This window comes from Podarcis raffonei, chromosome 10 (genome assembly GCF_027172205.1).
Source record: "Podarcis raffonei isolate rPodRaf1 chromosome 10, rPodRaf1.pri, whole genome shotgun sequence".
Classification (NCBI taxonomy): domain Eukaryota; kingdom Metazoa; phylum Chordata; class Lepidosauria; order Squamata; family Lacertidae; genus Podarcis; species Podarcis raffonei.
In genome coordinates, this window is record NC_070611.1 from 37915452 (window position 1) to 37927850 (window position 12399).

At 41.5% G+C, this 12399-nt stretch overlaps 3 non-coding genes across 3 annotated transcripts; all 3 read left to right on the top strand.

The window, feature by feature from the left end:
• The first annotated feature begins 2608 nt into the window (after nt 1–2608).
• TRNAW-CCA (transfer RNA tryptophan (anticodon CCA)) lies at nt 2609–2680 on the top strand. The gene has a single exon. It is a non-coding gene; the product is annotated as a tRNA-Trp (tRNA).
• Nucleotides 2681–4009: 1329 nt separating this feature from the next.
• Nucleotides 4010–4081, top strand: TRNAW-CCA (transfer RNA tryptophan (anticodon CCA)). The gene has a single exon. It is a non-coding gene; the product is annotated as a tRNA-Trp (tRNA).
• A 1034-nt stretch (nt 4082–5115) lies between these two features.
• On the top strand, nt 5116–5187 carry TRNAW-CCA (transfer RNA tryptophan (anticodon CCA)). The gene has a single exon. It is a non-coding gene; the product is annotated as a tRNA-Trp (tRNA).
• Nucleotides 5188–12399: the final 7212 nt, after the last annotated feature.

Here is a 12399-nt window from a genome sequence, read left to right on the forward strand (position 1 = left end):
AAGGAATTAGAGATATCAAAAGGCTGATTCTGAAGATAAATTCTTCTCCTATTTTAAGGTATCCTCTGAATCCACAGTCTCTTCCAGTACTGAATAAACTTACTTCACTCTTCTAATGAGTCTTCTTTTTTTTTGTCAGTCAAGCCCTCCATTTGTGTGTGTAATATTTAGTTTTATTTAACAAAACTTATAAAACACTTGGTTGGAAATAAATATGATGGCTTATGTTTTAGCATTCCATGCCAACTCATACCTTCCCATTTTCTATAAAATGTTCATTCTTCTTTGTTGGTGTTTTCAATTTTTGGCTACTAATATCTGAGCTGAAACTATCTCGCAGATTTACGGAAGGGCCGTGGCTCAGACCATCAGCCTTCTATGCCAAAGGCCCCAGGTTCAATGCAGGGCCTCCTTGTAGGACTGAGAGTCCTGCCTGAAACCCTGGTCAGCCACTGCCCATCAGTGCAGACAATACTGAGTAGAACTAATGGTCTGGTTCAGTATAAGGTGATTTCCTATGTTCCTGTACTGTTTATCTGTTCTCAGGATAAAACTGGGAGTAGAGATAATATATGCTGCCTTTGGCTCCTTGAGGAAGTTGAGCTACAAAGGACACTGAGAGACTCTATTCATGGCAGAAAAAAATGTTCTAAAGAACTAGTCAGGAGTATCTCTAGTAATTTCCACCACAGACTATGCGGTCTTGGCCTGGTGGGAGTTGTAGTTCAAAACATCTGGAGGGCACAACTTTAGCTATCCCTGGGTGGCAATAGTTCCACAGTAAGTCATTTTTTAATTGCTAGTCTTTTGGTAATCCTATTACTTATGCAATCCATGAATTGTCCTTAAACATTGGATGAAAATTCAGAGGTTATCTGTCCTTGCCATGCTGATATCTCCAGTCATTAAAAGCAGGAATGTCACTGAATCATCCAGCTTTTTTATATATATAAAAAAATGTGTCACACTTCACTGAAAATAGAATTTCAATTAGAACTGTAGATGTTATCTTGCAAATCGAATTTCTCACACATGAACTCCTTAAACCTGACATTGTCACCACCCCGGTTAAAACTGGCATTTGACCTGACTGCCACAGAAGGACAGCATTAATAAACTCTGTAGAAACTGATCACCTTCAAGGAGCCTGAGGAGGACAGTTTTTCCTAAAGCTGAGTATCACTGACCAGGATTGCTTGATTGTTTCTGTTTTTTGTCACACCGCTTACAGATGCTCTTTGGCACAGGACGCCATCTCTGGTTCATTTTCTGATATCAAGAGGGAACATCGGTGGGAGCTGCCCATAATTTGCCTGAATGTCTGCCACTATGACAGGGCTTATTTTTTATTGCAAAAATCTCCCTCTGGAATCTCCTTCAGATTCCCCAGGTTCTGCCCTTTAATCAAGCCAGGCAGTCTGGTAGGAAGAAGATTTGGACAATGTTCCCTGCCAGAACTGAACCAATCCCTATCTGACAAGCTGTGCTCCACTAGGCATGCAGCTGCCAGTCAGATACAGTCATTTAAATAATGAGGCACTGTTAAGCATGAAGTGATTAACTGGACTTAGGAAAGATATCGTGACATCTCCAATAGAAATTGGGAAATTCTACTAAAGTATTTATAGTGTTCACAAGGCATTTAAACTGATGAGCAAATATAGCTGGTCAGGAAGAAGACAGTTGCCTAGCAAGTAACAAGTAATCCTTTTTTGGAGTACCTGGGTTGAAACAGTTCTTACTCCTGCCATAGGTAAAGGTAAAGGGACACCTGACCGTTAGGTCCCGTCGTGGCCAACTCTGGGGTTGCGGCGCTCATCTCGCTTTATTGGCCAAGGGAGCCGGCGTACAGCTTCCGGGTCATGTGGCCAGCATGACTAGGCCACTTCTGGCGAACCAGAGCAGCGCACAGAAACACCGTTTACCTTCCCGCCGGAGCGGTACCTATTTATCTACTTGCACTTGACATGCTTTCGAACTGCTAGGTTGGCAGGAGCAGGGACCGAGCAATGGGAGCTCACCCCGTCATGTGGATTCGAACCACCGACCTTCTGATCAGCAAGTCCTAGGCTCTGTGTTTTAACCCACAGCGCCACCCGCGTCCCTTGATATCAGAAAACTCCAGCCATAAGCATCTGTAAAAACAAGATGCTGGTCTGAATGTGGTCTTGACCTAGTAGGCCAAGTAGGGTTCTTCTTATGATGCAGAGATATACCCTTTGGGAATTTTTGCTGGTTTGGCATTTTTTCAGTCTCAAGAGACCATAGGAGCCAACCCAATAAAATATTTGAGGGGCTGGGCTCCCCCCAAGTTAATGGGCATTGCCATTGAAATGGTGTGCATGCACTACGTCATGTGATCAATTTCGCAGGGTGGGGCTTACCTGCCCCCCCATATTTTATTGAAGTTAGCAGCCCTGCAAGCGACCAAAAAGGAAAATGGGGGGGGGTAGCTCCAGCAGAATGCAAACCTGTATTATTTAAATAGCTCACTACCCTTCCTTACTGTTAATTCCCTCAAACCAGTGCCTTTTATGGCTTGATGATTAACGGTTGTGGACATCCCCATAAATACCTTCCACCAAGGGTACAGCCTAAAAGTGTCTCCGACCTTGTGGCGCAATGGTAGCGCGTCTGACTCCAGATCAGAAGGCTGTGTGTTCAAATCACACCAGGGTCAGGATTCTGACTTTTGTTCTTGTCTTCCCCTATTGCCAGTTAAGAGGAAGGCAAAGGAATAGTCATGTGGCCTCAGCTCTAGGAAAGGATGAATCTATCCATTTTGTTTTCTCTTTGGGCTTTATTGCCTCAGCTTAAGTTCAAGTCACTCCATTTCCCCCTTGGTTTGTGAACTTAAAAAATAATAATGTGAAAATCTGTATCAATTTTTGTGTGTGCATTTCCCCTCAGATTTGCATTTTTGCTAGCAATCTTCCCTTATTTAATGCACTTATGTTCATTAGTTTCATCAATATTTTTGTGTACACTTTCCTCTAATACAAGGTTTTTTTGTATACGTGTTTAGGTTAAAGAACGGCGTCACAAAATTCAAAGCCTGCATTTTCAATGATAGCTGTGTTTCACTTCATGTACTAGTCTGAGGTGCCCAAATTAAACAAGTTCTCATTAAAAGGAAAACTTAATAAATTTATCTCACACCATTTCTTGGCTCAGTGCATAAAGACAACAGCCCACAACTCAAGGGAGAGCAGGACTCAAACCCACAGCCTCCTGATGCAGGATCCTTTGTACTACAGCCTCTCTTGCGAGAGGAGTCACCCCTCTGCCATGACGTCAGCACAGTGGAAATGAGCCTTGCATTGTATGCTCAAGCACAGCAAAGACTGGTCAATTGGTGCAGAATTCAGCAGATATTTGTTGCCTGTTTCAGAAAAAAAGGACCTTTTGTGGCTATGTGTGTTTGACTCCATTTGCTGAGCTAGGGCTTGTTTGTTTGTGAGTGGATGGACTATAATTGTGCTTCTGCCTTTTTAATTAATATTATTTTTGCTGTTTTTAGCCACTCCACCACTCTGCTGCCAGCTATTGATCTAAAGTGCTTTTGATTGTGTTACAGATCCCTGCCTCAAACTTGCCACAACACTGTCTTTTCTCACCTGCAAGAAGACAGCCCCCCAACTATCTTTGGTCATGCAGTCAGTCTACAACTGTCATTAGGTGCATAAGCAGTGACCTTGTGGCACAACAATAGTTTGTCTGACTCCAGATCAGAAGGCTGTGTGTTCGAATCACACCAGGGTCAGCATTCTTTTTTTTTCCCCTCCACCCATCCAGGGTCAGTTGAAATACAGATGATGGAGAGAATACACAATCTGTTGCAGAAAGGGGGTCAACTGAACTTAACATGAGAAAACAAGGGCACTGAAATTGAAAAATATGTTTATCCTTACTCACAATCTTCTGATCTAAAGCCAGATGTGAAAGCTTTTACTTCCTCTGACTGGAGGCATCCGGTGCCTCGAAGGAACAGTCTAAAACTGGCACAACTGACCTTGTGGCATAGTGGTAGAGCATCTGACTCCAGATCAGAAGGTTGTGTGTTCGAATCACACCAGGGTCAGCACTTCTATTTTTTCTGCCTACCCACTGTGAGGTCTCAGATGAGATGCAGGTAAGGGCATGGCCCCACAGTGCTTTAGCATATTGCAAAGGACAGCAACACATCTTACAGGCCAGGTAGGACCAAAACTTGCAAATAGGGATGGGATAAAAATAATAATTCCATTCACATTTTAAAAATTAGCAATTTCGAAATGAATATGAAAACCATAACAAAGCTATCATTTGAAACTTACAATTCTCTGAATGTTGTGATGCAACTCTCCAAGTTTATTTGTTTTTTAAGTTTGTAAGAATGCATAGTATTATGGAAACATGCTTGCGAAGATAGATATTTTAGGTAAAATGGCATAGAAAAATGATTCTCAAAAATTATATGGGTTTTCATGCAGATCCTTTTGAAAAAAAATATAACACAAACTAATGCAGAAATGGGGACAATTGAACTAAGATTGGAAAAGGGAGAAAACAGGGGAACTGAGATGGACACATCTGTCCATACTTACACGCAACTTTCTGTTCCAAATCCAGATGAGGAACCTTTGGTCAGAGGCAAATTTAAGGCAGTGCAACTGGTTTGGTCACACTGGGCACAGAGCCTCAGGGGCACAGCAGGGGGTGTCACAATTATGATGTAGAATGAAAGATGAGAGGCAGGAAGTGCCAAATTTTGGCATTGCACAGGGCACCACTGAAATTTGAGACCTCAAGGCCCGCCACTACTTTAGCGCCCCTCTCACTGGAAGCCTACATCCTGTGTGTTGACCTCTATGCCCCAGAAGCAGGACATGCCTAGTTCATGCAAGCACACAAAAACTTAGGAAATTTGACTCTTTTGGAGTAGGATATGTTACTCTAGCAGAACTCAAACTTGCAGTTATTCAATGCCTCGCAGCCTAGAAATTGAGTTCAATCTCCACTGCACCTCACGGTCCCCTGCTGCAACGCACTCAAGGCAGTGTCTTCTCTGGCCCTGCAACTGATGGTAGCAGATAGTCCTATGAGTACCTTCCACCAGAGTTTAAAACTGTCAATGACCCTGTGGCGCAATGGCAGCGCGTCTGACTCCAGATCAGAAGGTTGTGTGTTCAAATCACACCAGGGTCAGCATTCTGACTTTTTCTGTCCCCTTTCTAAGTTGAGATGTAGACTCATAGGTGGCTGTGAAGCCTCGAATCGGAGAGAATTAGAGCAGCTAAAGGCTCAAGGCAGCCAGTCTGAAGTCAGATGTGGTCTCCTTTTCACCACTGTCTCTCGTGCTGGAAAAAAAGACTCCTTCTACCTCTAGATACCAAGTGATAGACTGGCTTAATCATCAAAACTTCGATGTGATTTACATAAAATGTATGCAGAAAAACCATTAATAAGATTCAATATTAAGAACAAGTTAGCTTAATTCTTTTTCAAAATAAAACCAGCCATTCTACAAATATACATTACAAAATAAAATAGCATATTAAAATGTGTGTCAAATGTGCATGTCTGGATAGACTTGCTTAAACAAAAACAGTTTTTGGCAGGTACTGAAAACCATACAGTGAAGGCAATTGCCTAACATCAATCTTTTATATTTTGCAGTAGAAGTCATGCAAAAACCATGCACAACAGCTGATTTCCCACTTGTTCTATAAATTTCACCTATTCTCAGAAAAATATCTTTCCCCCTTTTTTTAGAATATAGATCTTCTGGAGATATGGGAGTGGTGGAGAGGCTTGGAAACTGAAGCATGTATCACACTGTTTTGTCAATCACATTTAACCAGCAGTACTGGAAGGAAATCTCTTTCCCTCCATCAGTCCACTGCAGGCTAGTAGACAGGACTCATTACTGTGCAAATAAGCCTGCCAGCTGGTTTGTGCCTTCGTTTGCCTGGAGGTTACAGGTGCTATTTAAACTTGTGGCTGGCAGGGGATCAGTGAGGGAGATGAACCATCTTCAAAGGCCAAGGTGGACAATGAGATGCACACTTTAAAATTTAAGAATGCTAAATAAAGGTATCTCAGGTGGCTCACCGAGCAATCTTTACTTTCACCACATTGATAAAACCCTCTTAAAATACAGAATGAAAGACTCCTTAATTTAAGATGCCATTGAACTTAAAACTGGGAATGATGGGAGGGGTCCTAACTGTTCTAATAGAAGACATAACTAGGTTTCCTTCTGTAGGTATGACATCAGCAAAGGCAGATTAAGGTGGCTTAAAATAAGCTATCAGAAAATATGCCTGGAAGTATCTTCAAGACTGACACATGTAAGAATACATAAACTTTCATTGACTACAAAGAATACGGTGAGCATGTGCAGTTTAATAACTCTTGGCAAAATTAAAACAAGCTACCTCATTAAACCAGCAAACAAAAATAGCTTTAACCAGACTGATGGAACTCTGTACCATAAAAGTCTACGTTTTTCTTGGTATGCCAACCCTGATACATAGCGCAGCACCAGTCTTAATCTAGTCTGATTATTGCTTGTTTTACCAATGCATAAATCCTACTTGCGGGTCCAGGCATCGTACTCCCCAGACCCCAACCTGCAGACAAATAAAGGACCACATAGACTGATTTAGATCAAAACAGGTCACAACTTTATTGAATAGAGATGAAAGATGTTTGGCTTGGGCATGGAGCAATCAAAATATTTCTGGCCCACCCACCAGACAGGGGTGTCCCTAAGACTTACAGCAAATAGGGTGACCCCCCCCTGGGACCACCATCTGGGGGAGAGTTCTCGGTCCTGGCCCAGCCATGGCCCCCGGACCTGACCACTCCCCCTAGATCCATTTAAGGGGATACCCCAGTGTTTGGAAGGGCAGGCAGAAACTACAACCTCCCCTCGATCCAAGACAAAGGATTGCCCTAATGCCCAACCCAGTCCATCAGCACATGATTTTGATTCCTAAAAGGATTTATCTTAGGCCTGTAAGCCACTAGGGGTGAGTGTACTGTAAACAGCAGAATTATATACTTTCATTTCATTTCATTTTTTTACAGTATTGTTTTAATGTAAATGTAATATAGTAAGGAATCAATGTTTTGTTGCAGCTGTTCACATCTGAGATCCTGACAAATCTGGGGGTGGAAGGCAACAACAGGAAAAGAGAGAAGGCCCTGATTTCAATGCAAATTTAAGGGCATTAATCATCCCTCTTGCTTGTAAAAGCTTTTTGTAAACACAGCTTATGTGTGTTACTCATGGTGTCCTGAGAGAAAAGGGAAAAACTGGAAGCAAATTTCAGGAAGAAATATGCAAGTATAATTGGAGGCAGAATCAGAGAAAATGTCAAAGAAGGGAAAGGAGCCTTGGGGGAGAGCTAGTGCAGTGGGCTGGCTAAAATGATGGGCTAGGACTTGGGAAAACACAACTGAAATCCCAGTTCAGCTATGAAGCTTATTAGGTGACCTTGGGCTAGGGTCATTGTGAAGATAAAAATAGGAGCAACCTATTATTATTGTAGTTACTGTAGTTATATTTATGAATCACCTTTTACATATGGGGTATTAGAGGAGAGGAGTACCTCTGGTGGGGGACACATTGTGCTCCTTCTGGGGTAGTTTGTCCACCCTTGGTCCCCACTATGCACTCAGCTCTCACTTGTGGTTCATAGAAGCTGTCAGCATTCGATAGTGCCCACACCCCAGAAATGGTTTAAACTGGCCAGCTGAACTAAGTGAGGGTACCCAATGGGTAAGAAACCCTCAGTGAATTAGGGACTTCCCCTGCATGCAAAGACAGGCTCTGGCAGATTGAGCAGACAAGGCCCATAGTGAGTCCAGTGGTCAAGAATGTGGTTTCTGCACATGCTTGCAGAGAGAAGTGACAGGAAGATGGGGCTCATGAACCAGGGAAGGTAGCTGTCAGGAACGTGCTCCCCCCCCCCCCCAGAGCACAGTGGAAGAACTGGCCTCAGAAATTGAGCTAAGCAAGCAAGAAGCCAACTCTGCAGCTGGGAGCTGTCTGTCTGAATTTAGAGAAGACAGCCCAGCCCATCCTTCCCAGGCAAGACACTGTTAGCTCCCAAGGAGAGGGAGAGCTGGAAGTTGGCCAAAGCGTTGCCAGGCAATCAGCAGATAAGCCAGAATCGGAGGCTGTGTCTTTGGGGGAAGAGACAGGCCAGCTGTGCAGTCCCCGGACGAGGAGGTTAGAGAAGCTCAGAGAGCAACGGAAGAGAAGGAGAAGAAAGGCGGGATTTTGGTGTCCTTCCTGTTGGAGGAAGGTTAATGAGAGCAGGCAGAACACCAGTATCTGGGTGTGTTTTTCTTGTAAATAAACTTACATAAAACTGACGGAGAGTCCTTGCTGCTTATTAGGCTGCTTATTACGCTGACAGAGATCATTATAGAAGCTTACCTAGGAGAAGGAAAACTCTGGTCCTAAACCTCCACTGCCTTGTGGGCTATAAAGCCTACACGAATCCAGAATGCAGTTCCTAAGACGATTGGAGGGCGCCTTGTATGCCTCCTTCTGGAAACTCCTGTAGCCAAGCTGGTGCTAAATGTATTGTTCTGTTTTCCTTTGGACCACATCAGTGAGGCTGAGATGGAGGTCTTGTCATCTGGGCAGCCCAGGACCTCCAGACACACTGCCTAGACTTGCACCTGAGGAGGTAATTTTGGTGCTGCTAACGCAGCTGTTCAACTTCACCCTCCATTGTCTCTCAAGACAGGCAGATGCCAACAAGTTTTAAAAATATTGTTTCTTTAAATATTTTTAGATTGCACTTTCAAAAAGTGCAGCAATGTGGCATACAGCAAACAAAATTATAAAACCATCAGTAAAAACTGGTTGGGACAAGGAAATATATGTCTCAAGATATACAGGCATACCATTAAAACAACTAAAATAGTTTCCAAAACAGTACAAGCTGAAAATAGTTTTTAAAATAAAAAATATATGAATATCTCAGCCTGAGACTTTTCCTGGAAAGTAGCGTTCATGGGTACTTGTCATATTTCAGCAGGAATGCTGTTCCACAAAATGGGGAAAGCCAGCTGGAGTTCCTCAGAAGAAATGTGGGATATATTTTGGATTGTCTGCTATTTTATTTTTTATTGTAAGTTGGGGTGTATTCTTAGGATGTTATTTTAACTGAATGTGATAGATCATTTTTTTTATTTAAAGATTATTTTTATCTATTGGAGCCTGGTGTAGAGTAAGATAACATAAAGACAGCAGGTGGGATGAAGGAGCTCAGGTTAGCGTGACGAACTATGGCCCTTAGTTCATTCGAGCACAATAGTCTTGAGCTTTTTATTTAACACATTTTGTATAGAACTTCACAAATACTCCTGATCATAGAAACAATTAAATACTGAAAGTCAAAAATATGAAATAAATCTGGACATCAAAGGTCAGGTATTGTCAAATAAGTTCAGCTGACAAATGTCAGGTGTCAATGATCAGCTATCAAACAGTGGATAACAAAGGCTGCCAAGCATCAAATGTCAAATCTTGCATGTCAGCTGTCTCAGATACTAGACTGGGTAACTTTAATATTGTTAGATTATTAAGAACCTCTGTCTATAATGGAGGCTTGACGTGTACTGCTTTGTTCTCCTTCTTTAAGGATATATATAGGGAGTCAAAGCCAGTAGGTTAGGATGACTTCATTGTCTTTGAAATCAGTTGTTTTCCATTTCAGAAGTGCTCGTCTTTAAATTGTTTATTCTTGCAGAACTGCTATATTTTCCACAACATGCTAGGTCATTGCTGAAGAAATGTGCTTGGCTAAAACTGTAACACAGCATGACAGAATTACCTCTAAAGAAATTATAGTCATCTTTATTTAATTATCATAAAGAACACTGTGGCAACACAACACAATACAGAGGTAGGAGATGGAGAGAGAGAGAGAGAGAGAGAGAGAGAGAGAGAGAGAGAGAGAGAGAGAGGATTTCCTTAACTCAGTATCTTTTGGTTATATTTGGTTTTGAGATAAAAATGATAAACACTGCAACCTTAGACACATCCAGTGATTATTTTCTAAAAAAAAAGTTTAGGGGTACTCTCATTTTCCTATTCATATTGAAATACTGCCCCTCAATGATGCCAAACTTAGATTCACAAAATGTTTAGGGGTATGCGTACCCCTGCATTCCCCCAGAAAAAAGCAATGGGCACATCTATTCAGAATTAAGTCCCATTGAGTGTGGGCTCATTTCTATGCATGTACGGTAGGTTTGGGATTACAATAAATGTTTTCTCTCTTACTCAACACACTTTCTCTGTGCCTCTTTAGTAAAACACACCAATTTTGCTGAAGTGGATGTTTAACACTTATTTTAAGCTACCAACAGCTTTAAAGAGATTAATCTCTCTAATTCTTCTTCATTGCAGTTACCTTTAATTGGTTTTGTTTTCTTGCCCATTTAACCATTTATTGCTCTACAGTAATGCATGTCATCAATGACCGTGCAGCTGCATTTCATATGGGCTGTACTGTACTCCTTGCTGGGCATATCGGTGGGCAGATGATTCTGTGGTGCATCTTTTTCTTATTTACACACTGGCATTTTTATCACCCATTTCCCCACTCCACACTTAGCCTTAATATGGGCAATATGGGCCAAGGCTGTCATGCCCCACTTCATTTTGTCATTCTCACATATCTCTCTCACTGCATGCAAGAGATAAAAATGTAATAGACAAAATGAGGTATGGGCTATTTGATAAATTTCAGTCAGATTGAACATTACTGATCCTACTAGGGGAAAAAAATTAAACTCAGAGTCATCAACGGGGAACTATTTTTTTAAATCTATGGCTGTTGTTGTTTTATTATTTATTTCTTAACGAATGAATGTGGGTACTCCAAATAACAAGGGTGATGTAGAACAGTCTCAGGTTTCCAAGTCAGTAAACACAGTGAATCAAGGAGGATTAATTCAGTCCCAAATATCAAATTAAATCAGATTTGGCTGCTACCAAATGAGACAGACGTAAGGCGTATCTTGGGGTTGCTGCCCTAGTATTTATAATTTAGTTCACAATGGTAAAACTCTCTGCCTCTTCCAGCTATGTTTGATGTATATTTGTTAATGCTGACACACGCGACAGTGAAATAAACCTGGTTCAACCATCTGGAAGTGAAGTCAATCAACTGACAGCTCTGCTTTGTTACTGTAGATTAAAGCTGTGTCAAATGATTATAGAGCAGAAGCCCCTCAGTTTGTGAACCTTATAATTAGCATTATAAATAGCATCCCCTTCTCACTTCTCAGATGCCTTTCCAAATATAAAACTACTCAGGTGCACAGCTGCTGAAAAGACGCATTCTGCAGCGAGAACAGCGTATTCCTAGATAGCTTGGAAATTCAAAAGCTTTGCATTTTCAAACGAATCTCAAGAATGAGACCAGTAAAATCTACATCCGGTATACAGAGCCTGCAGCAGACATGCAAATATAATGCCACATAATCCAGGGACATCTGTATGACCAATCAGTGTGAGAGCTATATTTATGCATACTGTATTTTTAAATCAGCCTAAGATTATCAGGCTGAAAATCTATATGTGCCTGTTAGGTGCATGCTTCAAAATGTGCTGTAAAACCTTTTAAAACTCTGCTTTTTATCATTCAGCAGTCTAACAAAGGGACAAAAAAGGAGCAGTGGTGTCCATAGGATTAATTCATGTCAACCTCACACATGTTGAAAATCTGAAAAATTATGCATTACTTTCAAATTCTTTATTTTTCTCTCAGCAGTAAAGGGCACACTTGACTAATTTTTTCGCCTGTATTTAATCTCCTTTTGAATGCAGGGTGGGATTAATCATTTGTCATTGCTCTTTCCCAAATATAAAGATGGCCTTCATTTAAAAAACAAACAAACAGAACAAAATCTAAATGCTGGCCTTTGGATGGGGGTGTGAGAACTTTTCATATGTGTATTTTTGAATGCTTAAAACAGATGTGGGGAACCTTTGGCCCTCTAGATGTTGCTGAACTAAAACTCCCATCAACCGCAGCAAGCAGAGTGAATGGTCAGGCATTATGGGAGCTGCCATTCAGCAATTTCAAGGTGAGTGTGCAAAAGTTCCCCAAACCTGGCTTAAAATTTTCAGATTTTAAAGCCTAGCTTTGGGAGTTGTGAATGTATGTTTGCTGCTGCTTCTTGCTATTTCTTCTGTATTTGGGAAGGAGGGTAGAATGACTACATCTTAGGAGAGTCATTGTGCCAAGCACTGCACATGCTATAAAATACATTTAACAACAAACAAAAACCTGATTAAGATAGGAAGGAATATAAACTTGGCTTCAAGGCTGGATTTAGATGAGAGGCCCTAGGCTACTCCACTTGTGAGGCCCCTCCCCATCT